Genomic DNA, 16690 nt, shown 5'->3' on the forward strand with positions numbered 1-16690 from the left:
TGAGCAAGTAACAAGCATGTCCTGGTGTCCCACCAAAAACGTCTTCATCTATGGCCAAGCTCCTTTCAGAAAATAAGTCAAGTACTATAGGGAGCTGCTGTCACTCTGTGAAATCATCTGGATATTTGTGGTGAGAACTGCTGCATCAGCCTCTGATGTGATTTGCAACAGTGAACCCTCACTGCCCACCTGGTTTTATTAGCTCTCTCTCCTCCTGCAAAGGATGGGAAGAGTGCTAGAAGGGATGTTTGTTTTTAATGAAAGGAATAAACATACATGCACACACATATTCAGAAAATATTTTTTGATGGCATCCACACTCATAGGAGATTTCACTTGAAAATATTTTTCTAGTTACCAAAAGAACTAAGTGTTAGGACCTAACAAATCAGAAATGATGTCAAGTTAGGAAGACCATTGCATAGAAATAAGCTAAAAAAGCTAAAACATTTCAGAGAACCAAATGATGTCAGTAGAAAGATAATCTTTTTACTAAATCTCATACTAAAGAACCCAAGGAAATTTTTTCAATATAACAGGAAAATCAAACAAAGAGTCAAGTATGGAACAAGTGTATATTACTTTCATACTATCTGCCAAGCACTGTATATACATTTTAACAGATTTTGATAATAAACAATACTTTATTTTCTTCATTTATTTATTTATTTTTTAAAGATTTTTTAATTTTTATTTATTTTTTAGAAAGGGGAAGGGAGGGAGAAAGAGAGAGAGAGAAACATCAATGTGTGGTTGCCTCTCACGTGGCCCCCACTGGGGACCTGGCCCGCAATGCAGGCACGTGCCCTGACTGGGAATCGAACTTGCGATGCTTTGGTTCGCAGCCCACACTCAATCCACTGAGCTACACCAGCAAGGATTTGTTAACTGCCTTCTATGTGTCAGGCTACTCCAAGGATATAGAAATTTAAAAATATAGTTTTCCTATTGTTCAAGTCTTGAATCTAACAGGGAGACACTCTGATGAAAATAATAATTGTTATAAATATGATAGCAATGACACAATGAGTTAGTAATGGCTATCATTGTGTGCTTACTATGTGCTAAGAATTGTGCTGAGTACTCACATTTTTTTCATTTAATGCCTCATAAGTGTCATCTGATCAAGATACTAATATCATCTTCATTTACAGAGAAGAAAAGTGAGCTATAGAAAGACTAAGTACTTTGCCTAAAGTTACACAGCTAACAAGTGCAAAATCTGAGATTTAGACACTGCCAGTTTTCTACACCAGGTCCACAGATTATCTGCCACATCAATCCAGTAAGACCTACAATGGAGATAAGCCAAGGACAGTGGAAGCAGAGTGGGGGCCCTTAAATGCTTTTTTATTTACAAAGGACTTTTCTATACAGAGAATAAGCTTCTAGAATTCATTAGCCACAAGAGGTGGTATTAGTAGAAAAAAATAATAGCCTTTCAAAATGGCTTAGTCAAGGTATGAATGCCAGAGATACAAATGGCTAGTAAAAGAACCTGGGCTGGACCATATTTTGTGAAGACAGGCACTTTGGTTTGTTGATCACTGTCACACACCTACAACACAGTCCACAACCAGTAAACATTTGTTTAATGTTAGAATGAATGAAGACAGCCACGCTTCAGAAAGACCACATTTAAGGCAGGCTTAATTCTGTCTGGGGTGAATCAAAGAAAGGCTCCCTCTGACACTAAATTGGACTTGGAAGAATGTATGTGTTTGGACAGGTGAGATGGAGGTGACAGGAGCTGGAGGTCAATGGCCCAGGATGAACACAGGTATAGAAGCACAGAAGTCTTCATTCTTTCTCCTCCTCTGCCCCCAAAACAGGCACAAGATCAACAATCAACAGCTGCCTAGATACCAAAAGTTACGCTTCCCAAATCTTTTGATGTTGATTCTGCACATAGAACAATCAAGCTGTCCTACATGTGCCACTCATGACAGGAGCCCATGTTTCTTTTTCAAGTCTGCACTTTGTAGCCTACATTTTACCCATCTCACAACATGAGGCAAGTTTTCTTATTTCTCTCCTCCATCACTGCCCTTGATGAGGGCAAGCACTATCTTCATTAAATTCCCAGCACCTGAGCCCTGGCTGGCATAGCTCAGTGGATTGAGCTCGGGCTGTGAACCAAAGTGCCGCAGGTTCAATTCCCAGTCAGGGTACATGCCTGGGTTGCAGGCCATGACCCCCAGCAACCGCACATTGATATTCCTCTCTCTCTCTTTCTCCCTCCCTTCCCTCTCTGAAAATAAATAAATAAAATCTTTAAAAAAAATTCCCAGCACCTTGCAAACAGCCTGGCATAAAACAGGTACTCAATAAATAGCTTAGAAGTAATTGTTAGTTTAGTGAATAGATTGATGGACTTATTGGTTATTGTTGATAATAATGAGTCAAAGAGAGCTGTAGAAGGTTGCTGCTGTAGTTCATGGGGAAACATCTCTTTACAAAGGCCCAGAAGCATTTATTAAAGTAGGCACTTTGCTGAGCAGGAAGACCAGAATCACTAGTTGGCCAAGGGGGACAAGTCAGAGAAAAGCAGAGCCAGTGGGCAGTTGCTAGAGAAACTACAATTCCACAGGACAATAAGCCATTAGCATGCAACACTGGGTAATCTGATTTTCATAACAGACAGATTTATTATGAATTCTAAATATATAAATCCCAGGTTATGCTTTACAGCTAACCTAACAACTTGATATATGTGTCTGACATCCCATCTTAAAATCAGATTCCAGCTTCTAATTAATTTTTATCACCCATCACTATAACCAGAGAGGCAGAAGATCTCAGTGGGATAAACAATAGATAGGGTATTAGTCATTCCTATTTTGTGATGCATTCTCCATCAAGACACTGAGTTTCCTTTTTCTTCCCTACAAAAAAAGGGGCAGTACCCATGTTTCTCCCTATGACTTTTATGAAGAATGAATGGAGAGCATTTACAGGAACCTGTAGTCACTGTTAATATTAAGTAACCACCCCCTCTCCTCTACTCCTACCCTCACCTTTTACCCCATCCCCCATACACAAATTAGAATGACATCATTCTAGTCAGTTTAAAGACTGATTATTGCTTAGGCATTACCATACATCTTGCTTTCTCTCGTAATATTTTTATTAAGTAACTCTGGGAATTGAGTTACAAACTCCATGAGGATCTGACTTTAAACCAATAATAATGATCATAAAAGCTGAAAAAACTACCAACAGCTTTTTATATAGTCTAAACAACATTCCTAATTCACTCACAGCCAGATTGTTAAAAGTGCAAAGTAATACAATAGTAGCTGAAGAAGTTCTGTAATTTGCTGACTTCCTTAAAATGAACACTGTCTGTACTTCTAAATATAATATTAATATATGCATATAATTTTTAAAACATTTTCTTCCATCTCCTTTTCCCAAATAAGAAAGTCAAAATGGTTACCACAGGCCAGGTGAAGAAACGAACATCTGGCCACGTTCATTTTTTTTTAATTTTAATAATAAGTTCTCACTATGTGCCAGGAACTATTCTCAATCCTTTAAATGTTTTAAATCCTCCCCACAGCTCTATAAAATATCATAATTTTCTCCTTGTGACATATGAGAAAACTCAGGCGCACAGAAGTTAGAAAAGTTGCTGGCAGTCACACAAACTGCTAAGTAGTACAGCTGAGATTTCAATTGAGGCTGATAGCTGAGAGTCTACCACCTTCATCCTAACAAATACACTGCCTTAGGGGCTTAAGAGAGATCTTACTAAATAAATTAAAGTATAAATAGCCAATGTGTTTCCCCAAACCATCTATAACCAAACTATACAATCTACCTCACATTGAGAACACCACTCTATTTCTGGCTTTCTGTAAGCAGATTTAAATAAATGTGGGTAATAGCCTATTTACCTACCACAGGATGGAACTAGCAGGAAGAATACATTCAGGAAACAAAAAATGTTACCTGGTGGGCATCCTGAATCACAAAGGCTGACATGTTTTCTCTTTCACAATAGTGAAAATGGGTATGTGTTTTTTTAATCTGAAAATATCTCCTCCTCATTTTGTTACAAGTAAATGGTTTCTAAATCTCCTGTGCCTAATGCATTTGATGGTGTGACACATTGTTAAGCACACACACACACACTCACACACACACACACATACGAGTATACATGTGCTTGGTGCTCATTTTGTCTTTAGCTGAGCCCTGAAAACGCTTAAAAAAATAATGGATTCACATAATAGCAAAGAGAAGTTCATGCATTGCCCTTCAGGCTACATAATACTGTATTTCCATTCATAAAATTATATATTCTCCCTGCAAAATCAAGCAAATATACAAAATACTTTTATTCCCCCCCAAAGTTTATTTGTGAGGATGGAACATGTTCAGCAAAAATAATAATAACTTAAAATAAATAAAGTTTTTAATTAAAAATATCATTAAAAACTTAAAGTATTTCCTTTTTTTCTTAGATGAATTTATACCAACATAGAAATCAAACAATCATTTGAAAGAACACATAAAGCATCCATACCACAACTAATCTATATGGCTGATTTGTAAGTTTTAAATACTTTTAATAAAACTGTATTTTGACTCTAGCAGTATTTAGTTAGGGCTTTATCAAAGCATTTAATTACAAAATAAGATCAATGATATCCAGATGAAACCACACACAATATAATCAAATCCTTAGCATGAAACCCTTCATTCTGGGCATTTCTCATCCTGAGGTCTGTTTTCCGGGTCCACTAGAGTTTAAAATAGCTTCTCCAATAACACCACATGCCCTACCTCCCCTTTGCCCTTGGAATTATTAGAGCATAATGTAATTCTTTAACAAGCCTTAGGAAAATATTATTGGAATGCATGGCAAAAATGCAAAGATAAAATAGAACTAGGGGAGAAAATCCAACTTTTTTAAAAATGGAAAATCAATTACTGTTCTTAATAACAGTAGTAATAGCTTTTGTGCTAAGAAAAATTGCCCAGAGACAAAATAGATGTTCAATATTACAGTGCACTAATGAGTACATTTACATATAATTTTATGAAATTTATGTCCAAGACTAACTCCAAGTAGAATTTAGTATCAATAGGAGTTTACAATATCCATTCACTTTTCCTCTAATCATATCAGTTATTTAAGGTACTCAATTAGAGTCCGTTGTTTTTCTTCTGGATCTAACGATGAGCTCAGACAGCTTTGAAAGTGATGAATTTGTGGGGCATTTCCCACCAATGTCCCAACATTGCCACTGTCTCAGCAGGAGAAAAAACAATGAGAAAGTTTATTTGAATTCACATGCAGGCCCTGAATAAAAACTGCTTGAACAGGAAGGAGGCCTTGTCAAAGGCCCACTGCAAAAAGAGGAAGACACAGAAACCCAAACTTAGAAAGACTTTGGTGCCTCTCCCTCTCATGATGCCCTGGAGAGAAGTCTCTGACATGGCGCCTTCTCCCTCTGCCCCTGAAAAGATGAAAAGAATACAGGCCTTAACAAATATCCTATTACTCAGAATTGAGAAACAGAAAGGGAAATGCGACAAATTTGTGGTAACCCCGCTTCCCTGTTCAGATTTTCAGGAGCATAATAAAAGAGAGGCTGTGTCTCCAGGGTTCCACTTCCAGCTGTTCCCACAAGTTGGAAAAAACGAGAAGGGACATGTTCACTGCTAACACTGACCTGTGCCTGTGCTGCCATTCTTCCAAACACCTGTTAGGGATGGTGTAACCCTACTCCAAAATGCTTTGAGAAGATATATTCCTGACTGGACAAGGAGATTTTGGCGAATTCCTGGCTTAATGTAGAATGAGAAACAAAACACTGTCTTCAAGGTGCCCAAACCTTGATGTATTATGTTCTCCCACCTGCTAAAAACATCATCATACCCATAATTAAATGTTTAAATGTTGCTTTGATGGTCCATGTTAAAAATTCAGTTTGGTCAATTCAGTTGCCCCATTCCCCTTGGATAATGAAAACAGGTAGTCATCCTTACCTATGTCTTTTCCATTCTCCCTGTATTAGTTTGTTAGTACTTATGTAACAAAATGCCACAAAATGGGTGGCTTAAAGGAAAGAAATATATTGTCTTACAGTTCTAGAAATTGGAAATCTTAAATCAAGGCACCAGCAAGGCCATGCTTCCTCAAAAACTCTAAGCAGAACCCTTTCTTACCTCCTTGATTCTTGTGGTGACAATCAATCTTTGACATTTCTTTGCTTGCAACTGCATTACCCAACCTCCATCTCTGTCACATTCTCCCCTCATGAATCTGTCTCTTTTCCTGCAAGGACACCAGTCATATCATATTAAGGGCCCATCCTATTCCAGTATGACCTCATCTTAACTGACTATATCTTCAATGACCACATTTCCAATAAGGTCACACTGCATGACAATGGAGATTAGGATTTCAAACATCTTTTGGGAGCAAAACTACTCAACCTATAAGGCTCCTATATTGAATTAATCGGCAAGTCATGATCAGACTATTTTCTACTGCCTCTCAAATCTGTCTGCTTTTTAATTATTAGAAATTCCTAAATCCTGACCTCATTTTGCTCTGCTTCAATCTATTCTCCAAAAATCTTACTTATTTAAATGTAACATACACACAAAAAAATTACATCAATTATAAAGAATTTTCACAGAATGCACATACCCAAGTAACCAACACTCAAATCATGAGATAAAACATAACCAGCACCCCAGAAACACACTTCTTACCCCCTCTCAATTAATTACCCATGCTCCATCCCAAAGGTAACCATTATCTTGACCTCTAAAAACATGAATTAGTTTTACATGGTTTGGAATTTAAGTGAATGGTGTCATATAGTACATACACTTTTCTGTCTAACTTTTGTTAGTGAGGCTCATTCTTGTTGTTACAAGTAAAAATAATTGATTCATCTCATTAGCTTTATAAATACTTCATTGTAGGAATATCCCATTTATTTATTCATTGTACTGTTGATGATCACTCACATTAAGTTCCCCTTTAAGGTCTTATTAAAAATAGTGGTGCTACAGACATTCTCACAGTTTTAAGTATACATCTAGTGGAAATGCACAGTCATAGGGCACATCATTATTCATCTTCAATAGACATTGCCAGTTTTCCAGAGTCATTGTATTAATTTTCAGCAGCTTGGCACTGCATGAGAATTCCAGTTGCTTCATATCTTTGTCAACATTTGGTATCATCAGTCTTTCTTCAGTTTAACCGTTTTTAAGTGTGTGTATTATTATCTCTAGCCCTTTATTTTGCATTTCAATGATGACTAAATTTGATTAAAAATTTTTCATATGCTCATTAGCCATATGGATATCCTCTTGTGAAGAGCTTGTTCAAATCCATTGCCCATTTTTCCATGGATTACCTTTTTTTCTTAATGATTTGTAGAGGATACTTATATAGTCTGAATGTATGTCCTTTGTCAGACATGTACCTACAATTATCACTTCCCATTCTGTGGATTGCCCTTTATCTCCCTTAATGGTGTCCTTGATACAAAACCTTTTCACTTTAATGTAGTCTAATATATTTATCTTTTCCATTTTTGCTACATTTAAATAACAATTTTATTGAGATGCAATTCACATACTATCCAATTCACCCATTTAAAGTATAGAATTCACAACCTTTTAGTATTTTCACAGGGTTGTTCAACAATTACTTTAATATAATTTTAGAGTATTCAAATCACCCAAAAACAAACCCTATACCCACCAGCTGTCACTTCCCATTCCTTCCAACTTCCTCACCAAGGCCTAAGTAAGTACTAATCCTCTTTCTCTCTCTATTGAATAGTCTATTCTAGATATTTCACATGTATTGAATTATGTAATCTTATAGTCTTTTTTGACAGGTTTCTTCCAGTTAGCATAATGTTTTCAAGGCTCATCTATGTTATAGTGCATATTATTAATTCATTTCTTTTTCTTGTTGAATAATATTCCATTGTATGGATATATCACCTTAATCTATCCATTCATCAGTTGATTAACATTTGAGTCACTTCTAATTTTTTGGCTATTATAAATACTACTTCTTGGTTAGTATTGTGTGTGTGTGTGTGTGTGTGTGTCCTGTTTAAGCAATATTTGGCTACACCAAAACCACAAAGATATTTTACTACTTTATCTTCTAGATGCCTTACAGTTTTATCTCTCACATTCAGATTAACAAGCCAACTAAAATTTATCTTGCTTATGATGTGAGAAAGACGTCTAAATTATTTTTTCTCAGCACCATTTACAGAAAAGATTCATCACTTTCTCGTTGCTCTGCATTGAGCATCTTTCTCAAAAATCAAATGCTCCTATATGTATGACTCTATTTCTGTGTTTTGTATTCTGTTCCATTGCACTATTTGTTTATCCTGTGCAATAGCACACTGTCCTAATTATTGTAGCTTTATAATATATGGATATATGATAGTTTGCATCTGCCAACTTTATTCTGGTTCTTCTTCAATTACCTTGCCTATTTTTGGCCCTACACATTCTGGTATTTTGGTTGGGGTTGCACTGTATTTAGAAATAAATTTGGAGAGAACAGACCTCTTTTTGGGCCACCCATTCCATGAATATATTATGTCCTTCCATTTATTTAGGTTCTCTTTAATTACTCTCAGTAATATTCTATACTTTTCTCTGTCAAGATCTAACATATCTTTTGTTAAGATTTATTCCTGCTTGTAATATTTTAACCTACTTTAAATGGTAACTGTTAAAAATATTTTTATTAAGGTAGAATTTACATACTATGAAATTTACCCATTTTAAATGTTTAATGAGTTTTAGTAAATTATACATCTGTGCAGCCATAACCACAAACTAGTTCTAAAACATGTCTATCCACCCAAAAAGTAAACTCACACCCACTTGCAGCTAAACCCCACTCCTATACCAGGCAACAACTGATTCACTCTTCTTCTCTATAGTTTTGCCTTTTCTAGAAATTTCATAAAAATTGAATCATAAAGGATATAATCTTTTGCATCATATTCTTTCACTTAGCATGTTTTTAAGTGTATCTAGCTTGTTTCATGTATCAGCAGTTCATTTCTTTATATTGTTCCATAAAACTTCCTTATATAAATATACCTATTTTTGTTTACCCATTTTTCAGTTTATAGTTATTTGGCCTGCTTCAGACCTGGGGCCAATATGAATAACATTGCTATGAATGTTCACATATGAGTCTTTGTGTAGACATAGATTCTCTATGAGTTTTACTTCAATCCTAGAACTGGAACTGCTAGATCATATGATAAGTATATGTTTAACTTTCTCAAAGACTGCCAAACTGCTTTCCAAAGTGGCTCTACCATTTACCTTCATAACAGCAATTTTTCCATATCCTTGCCAACCCTTTTTATTGCTTTTTTTACTATAGCCATGCTAGTGGGTATGAATTAATATCTCATTAGGATTTTGATATGGTGATAATGAACATCTTTTCATGTGCTTATTTGCTATGAATATATATAGTTTGGTTTATCTTTTTACTACAGACTTGTAAGACATTTTTATATATGTGATAAATGTTTTATCAGATATGATTTGCAAATATACTATCCCATTCTGTGGCTTGTCTTCATTTTTTAATAGTGTCTTTTAAAGAACTCAAGCTTTACATTTATAACATTTAATTTATCATTTTTCTTTCAGAGGTCTTGGTTTTGGTGAAATAGTCCAAAAAATTTGACTGAAGTCATAAGAACTTCCTTCAGGTTTTCATCTAGATGTCTTTTAATTTTAGTGCTTATATTTTGGTCTGTAATACATTTCAAGTTAATTTCATACATAACATAGGGTACTTTTAGATATAGATATCTAGTTGTTCCACCTCACAGTCTCTGGAAATACAATTTCTCCATAGTTTATAATCCTTTTTATATATTGCTGGATGCATTTTGAATGTAACAGTTTAAAATTTCTTTGTTGCTGGTGTATATAAAGGTACAATTGATTTTTTTTAAATACTGACTTTGTATCCAGCAACCTTGCTAAATTCATTTATTGAATTTACATTATTATATGTTCTGCAAACAATATAATTTTATTGTTTCATTTCCAATCTTTTTTAACATTTTAAAATTGATTTTAAAGAGAGAGGAGGGAAAGAGAGAGATAGACAGAGAGAGAGAGATAGAGATACATAGAGAGAGAGATGTCAATTTGTTGTTCCACTTATCTATATATACATTGGTTGGTGTTTGCTTGTGCCCTGACCTGGGATCAAACCTTTAACCTTGGCATATAGTGACATTGCTCTAACCAACCGAGCTACCCAACCAGGGTTATTTTCAATCTTTATATCACTCTTCTTTTCCTAACTTCACTGCATTCACTAGGACCTCCTGTACAAGGCTGAACAGAAGTGGGGATAACATTCCCCATTTTCTCTTGCCTAATTTCAGAGTAAGGTTCTCAATATTTCACTTAAGTATGATGTTTCCTATAGGTCTTTGTTATAGATATTTTTTATTAAGAATGTTTATTTTTCTTCCTAATTTGCTAAAAGTTTTTTTTGCCAGGATTAGATGTTAGATTTTATCAAATGCTTATCTGCATCTAACTAGTAAGATGATCACATGTTTTTTCTTTTTGCATTATGACATCACTTGATTTTTCAATATTATCCCTCTCATTTCTATAATAAACACAATGTTGTAGTAACATATAGCTTTTGTATGTACTGCTTGGTTTTCTATCACTTTATTCTGGATTTTTGCATTTCTAGGACTATGAAAATCTGCTCAACTTCTGTACATCTTAACTGCTGCTTTCTATTGGGCTTTTCAGCTCTCAGACCTTTATCACTTACAAATCTGCAAATGCTTCAAAGAGAAAAACAGTGAGAATTTTCGGGTCCCTTAGGGCACTTCCTCTCTCTGTGATTCTGGCCCCTCAAGTCCTGGCTGCCTTGCTAACTTTTCAATGCCTTCAGAGTCATATTTTATCTTTATTTTGTGTAGTTTTTCTAGTTGCTCTGTGAGATTATTGGCTACTCTTCCATTATCAGAAAAATAAATCTATCTTTTATAACATAAACTAAATCATATTATTCCTCTCCTTTGAAGTTGCTAACGGCTAATCCACTGTGTTTATAATAAACCCCCATTCCCTACTATATCCTGTAAGATCCTAAATGACCCAGCCTCAGCCTTCCCTCTAATCATCTGTTAACACACACTCCCTTGCTTACTACTCTCCACCCAGGGGTATCTTTCTGTTCTAACTTCCCCAACTTCATTCTCAAATCAGTACTTCCACATTTGATCTTCCTTCTTCCCTCATCTCTGCACAGTTGTCTCACTTTTATCATTCTCTCTCAGTTTGTGTCACCTCCTTGAAGAAGCACTCCAGGACAATTTACCTAAACTTGTGCCCTGCCTGCCTGACCCCAACCTTCCTGAAACAATATAATCTACATAAAAGAATGAATAATAAAATTAAGTCAATGGAGTATTAAACTTCAAAAAAGCATGATGCTATCCCCATCCCATTTCCATAGTCAACATAAAAAAAAAAACTAATAAGCCAGAAATATAACATCTTTGGGATGAACCACAGCTTCATATTACAAAGCAGAGCTTAAGAGTATCATATTTCTTCAGAGTGTGACAAACCTGGATTCATGTCATTGCTATATCTCTTTCCAGATAGACAACTTCAAGCACGGTTCTTAGCCTCAGCTTCCAAAACTATAAAATATATGCAAAAATAGCACCCATTTGATGTTATTATTGTAATTATATAATAAATGTTATTTTGTTGGCAAAGTGCTTAGTACAGTGGTTGAATCATAGAAAGTTTTGTATAAACATGAGCTATTATGATGACAATAATGCACATGATGATAATGATGATGAAAATAATAAGGCTCTATAGCATCTGGTAAAATACTAAATCATTTCATCAAATACACACACAAATACAATTGAATATTACAATTTTCACCAAATGGATGTAACCCTTATCTCTTGCATTAACAGATTTAGTAAAGACTTACTTTCTTCAATTTCTGTATTTGGATAAGTTTGTTGGCAATAAATATAGACCAACCCTAACAAGTCTACTAAAAATAAGAGGAACTAATTGGAAAAATACATCAATATCTCACAATATTGAAGGAAGAATTGAATAAACAAGCTTTGTGAAGAACAGGAATCTAGGTGGCTCCAGAGAACTGGGAGGAAAGCTTAAAGATCTCCTTCTAGAACACTTCAATTTAAGTGAATACAATCAATACTTACCTTTTACTCTCAGTTCAAAATCCTAAAATCTTGAGAGAGAGAATCTTCTTGGCACAACCAGGTCAGATGCCTACCCCTAAACCAGTCATTTCTCTTCCAAGGAGCAGCTCAAACATCATAGTCTCAGCTCCTGGAAACCCACTTCTGTGAGTCAGGGGGCAGCTTCCAGAGAAGAGTTTTGTTTTAGAGCTAGAAAGTCATGCCAAGAAACACTACAACAGTTATTGAAACCCTGTCTAAGAGAAGCATTCTCTAAAAGAAGCCATTTTGTTCTACTCTTTACCCATCCAGAATAGTAGTGTCCAAGTTATGCACCATTAGCTACTTGGGAAGGAGTTAATTACAAATTAAATATAATTGAACTGTTGAATCTGCTTTCAAGTCCTCTAAATAGAATAGCAACAAGCCACCTTGTAGAGCCAATTTTGCAAATCAAGGCTGAGTCCCTTGCTACATGACAGGAAGCCTTTGTGAGATTTTGACAGTGTAGAGACACATTTTTAAAAAATTGTTCTAGTGCCAGTCAACAAAGTTTAGGAGAATATATAATGGAAACTATGCTCCATAGGAGCCATTAGAGACTTACAAAGTGTAAGATAGTCACCAATGACAAGGAGAATTTTATATTATGCAGTTATTCAAAATGATAATAAAATCCTTGATTTCAAAATTTCTTTCTTCTCCTCTAACACAAATTATAAGCTACCTAAAAGGGTAGGGAAGAACTAAAAAATACAATGAATGCATTCTACAACAAAAATGAGCTTTATCCTGCTATACTTGACAAAAAGATATCAATAAAACACAAGTATGACTGGGCTGGAAAGGGCTGAATGGTACTAAAAATTTAGGCAATGATGGAGAGTCAGGAATTGGGGAATTTCAGCAACAGAGAAAGAAAAAGAAGTCTGGGATGGGGGGGGGGGTTCCTATGTATAATATAATTGGCATCAGTGTACATGCCCCTAGCCTAATAATACATCATTTTCCATTGGTAATATTCATTGGACCTATGGTTCTCAGGCACTTTTTGATCTGGAAAAATATTCATTCAATAGTTGGAAGACTGGCATAGGACTTCCAAAGGAGAGGTAGACAGGATGGTGGGAGGATTCTTGGGTCAGATTAGTGGGTTTATTCCTAGCTCAATGATTTATGAGTTTGGTGACCTTTGGACGTTACTTTATCTTCTGAGCCTCAGTTTCCTCATGTAAAGTGAATATAGTATTTTTATCTACACCTCCTTTAAATTGCTCTGAGTATAAAATAAGCCAACAACTGTAAAGGCTTACCATGGTACTGCCACATAGTAAGCTCTTTATGAATATTTATTACTGGTGTTGCTATTCCCCTTCTTTCATTCTTCAATATTTGTTTGCTAGACTCATTTTTTCTAGATGTTTGCCTCTAACACTCCAGAAAAACTACATTAAAACACAGATAGCAGTCTGAGTTGCCAGATTTTTATTTGACCAATCAAAACATAAAAACAAAATGAAACTATCATTTATTATCTTCTTCATTTCAAAGGAAAACCCACCATTTAAATTCTCTCAGATGAAAGGAAACACATAATCTCAGAAAAATAGACAGTTCATTGTGCTAGAGACTGATGAAGTCAACATAGGTCTCATGACTGTCTCTGGGACACCACTATGCTTACAACCTACATGGCAGCCTAAAGCCAGTAAATAAGGCAAACATGTCCTGCACATTCCTACTCTGCTACTTGGCTCATGCTATTTCCTCCATCAAAAACACTTTCCCAACATTCCTCCATGTCCACAATGCTGTGTTCTTATGAGTCCCAGAACTAAACCTTAGAGTCTTAAAACTGAGAGTCACCTGATCCCCCCAGCTGGAGTGCTTCTGCCCAATTCTAGAATCAAATCCATCTCTGGCTCTCTGATCATATTGTCCACGGTCTACTTTGCAGTTTCAAATGTGTATATCTTATCCATCCACTGCACTTAAGGATTAAACCCAGGAGTAGACCCAAAGCAAGCTCATTTCAGCAGCTTCAGAGTGCCTGATGCAACTGACATAGGCCTATAGATGGATTCTAAATATAAGATTTGCTACCTTGAATCAGCAACTGCTCCTGAAACAGTTTGCATGGCTCTGAACCCAGCAATGTGAAGTGAATTTTGTAAGACAGGAGTGTGCACACTCAAAAGCACATACTCAGGCAATCCACTATCTAGTTATCTATGGATCAACAGATTAATAGGTAAATAAAATGTAGTATACATACAATGGAATATTATTCAACCACAAAAAGGAAGAAAATGCCACAACTTGGAGGAACCTTGAAGACATTATGCTAAGTGAAATAAGCCAGTCACAAAAAGATGGATATGGAGATGGGTGGTGATAATGGTTACACAACAATGTAAATATACTTAATGTCATAAAACTGTACAGATTAAAATGGTAATTTTTATGTATATTTTATCAGAATATAAACATTTTAATAAAATTTAAAAACATGTTTTAAAGCACATAATCAGAAAAATAGAAGAAACAGTTTAAGGGGTAGAGACTGTTTAAAGAAGACTTGAGCTCTGAAGACAGAGAGATATGAGAAGGAAGCTATGACAGTAATTGTCAGATCAAAGAGTCATTGTGTGAAGGGCTCACACTTGTGTAGCCAGCCTCAAGTTATCCCCCCACATAACCAATGAGCAGAAGCTACAGGAGATAATTTCAATTTGACATAAAAAAGAACTTTTGACTGTTGTATCCAAAGATAGAATGAGTTGTTTTTATACATAACAAGTTCCTCTCCACTGGAAGTATTCAAGTATAAGTGGAATATTCCCTTGGAAGAAATATTTAGAGAAGCAAGTATCAGATGAACATTGGACTAAATCAGTGGCTCTTAAAAGCCAGTTAAATGATTGGCACCAACCCATGATGAAATATCCATGCATTGGTGGCAAAATGGCAGAAAAAATTGTGAGGTTTTTTAATGGTAAATCTACTTGATCATTTTAATTCTAAGATTATGCCTTCTACTCTTTTAGTATTAAAATGACCAATTTCTTGTGAAAGAAAGTGAATAATATTTTTTTTCATTAGTGTCCTTTTGGGGGCAAAACTAAAAGTTAACAAAGTAAAGTCAGCCCTTAATTTTAGCAGGGAAAACTTTATTAATCTCAAAGTCTGAGAATCACTTGGACAGGTAACTCTCTTAAGACCTTTTCAAAATTCTGAGAACCTATGTTCATGGCCAAGGATTTTTGTTCAATTGCTTTCATTGTTCATTTTAACCATATTTCAATGGTGTATGCAAGTGGGAGACTCCCTCCCAGGAGGAGGCCAAAGTCTTCTGCTTTTATAGGGATGGTCTGAGATGGTATAAAAATTGAGAGGATTCTCAGTCTTTTAGGGGTGTCTATCGAAGGAAGGAAGGAAGGAAGGAAGGAAGGAAGGAAGGAAGGAAGGAAGGAAGGAAGGAAGGAAGGAAGGAAGGAAGGAAGGAAGGAAGGAAGGAAAGGAAGGAAGGAAGGAAAGGAAGGAAGGAAGGAAGGAAGGAAGGAAGGAAGGAAGGAAGAAAGGAAGGAAGGAAGAAAGAGAAAGAAAGAGGAAGAAAGCAAGCAAGCTAGCTTTGTTTAAGAGATTTTTATCCAAATTCACCACAGAGGCAATGGACCAAATTCCAAATGCCATTGGCCCCTCGATAAAGAAGTACATTTTACTGTGCAGGTGTGCTCAGGAGAGGAAGTGTACATGTAGGCATGCTGTGAGTGTTTGTGTGTATGTGTACAGAGACAAAGATGGGGATATATGAGTGAATAGGTAGCAACAATCATAAGAGGGAAAATCATAATATATATTTATAATTATATTTAAAAAACAAATGTAATAACACAAAAAATAATAAACAAAAATTTGGTTTGGAGACTATTACTTTTGCTATCTATCACCAGCAACAATGGTTTGTTTCTGGGTATTCTGTTTTTTCTTACTTCAATTTTTGTCACTTATTTTTAAAGTAGCAGAAAAAAAAAGTGAAAGCACCTAGTTATTTTATTGTCAAGAACTAAAAGAGTACAGATGCATTGATGGGTGGCATCATTCCATGCCAAACCCCCAGAGTTTTCAGCTTCTGCTAGTTTTGCTTCCTCCTGCAACATCTCCATTTGGATCCTGCTGAACACACTGCTCGTTCTGTCACTCACAATCTGTCAAGACGGCATTATCGTCTATGGTTTAATAACAGAAACTCCATTTAATTTGGTCGTTAATAAAGACATTTCATTCACATTCCTTAACTAACAGTAATTATTCTAATTTACCAAATAAAGGCAAGAAAAAAGCACTTACATTTTACAGCTTATATTGCATCATGAACACATAGAGAAATGGTCCTCTCTTTAAATTAAAAATGTATGAATGTATGCTTTCTGTAC

General features: G+C 35.5%; 1 protein-coding gene and 1 non-coding gene across 2 annotated transcripts in view; both read right to left on the reverse strand.

Moving 5' to 3' along the window:
• Positions 1-16690, reverse strand: part of FHIT (fragile histidine triad diadenosine triphosphatase) — a 1459115-nt gene that overhangs the window by 1301544 nt on the left and 140881 nt on the right. The window lies entirely within an intron of this gene.
• LOC114502196 lies at positions 1829-1960 on the reverse strand. The gene has a single exon (XR_003685046.1). It is a non-coding gene; the product is annotated as a U11 spliceosomal RNA (small nuclear RNA).

Source organism: Phyllostomus discolor, chromosome 7 (genome assembly GCF_004126475.2).
Source record: "Phyllostomus discolor isolate MPI-MPIP mPhyDis1 chromosome 7, mPhyDis1.pri.v3, whole genome shotgun sequence".
Taxonomy (NCBI): Eukaryota; Metazoa; Chordata; class Mammalia; order Chiroptera; family Phyllostomidae; genus Phyllostomus; species Phyllostomus discolor.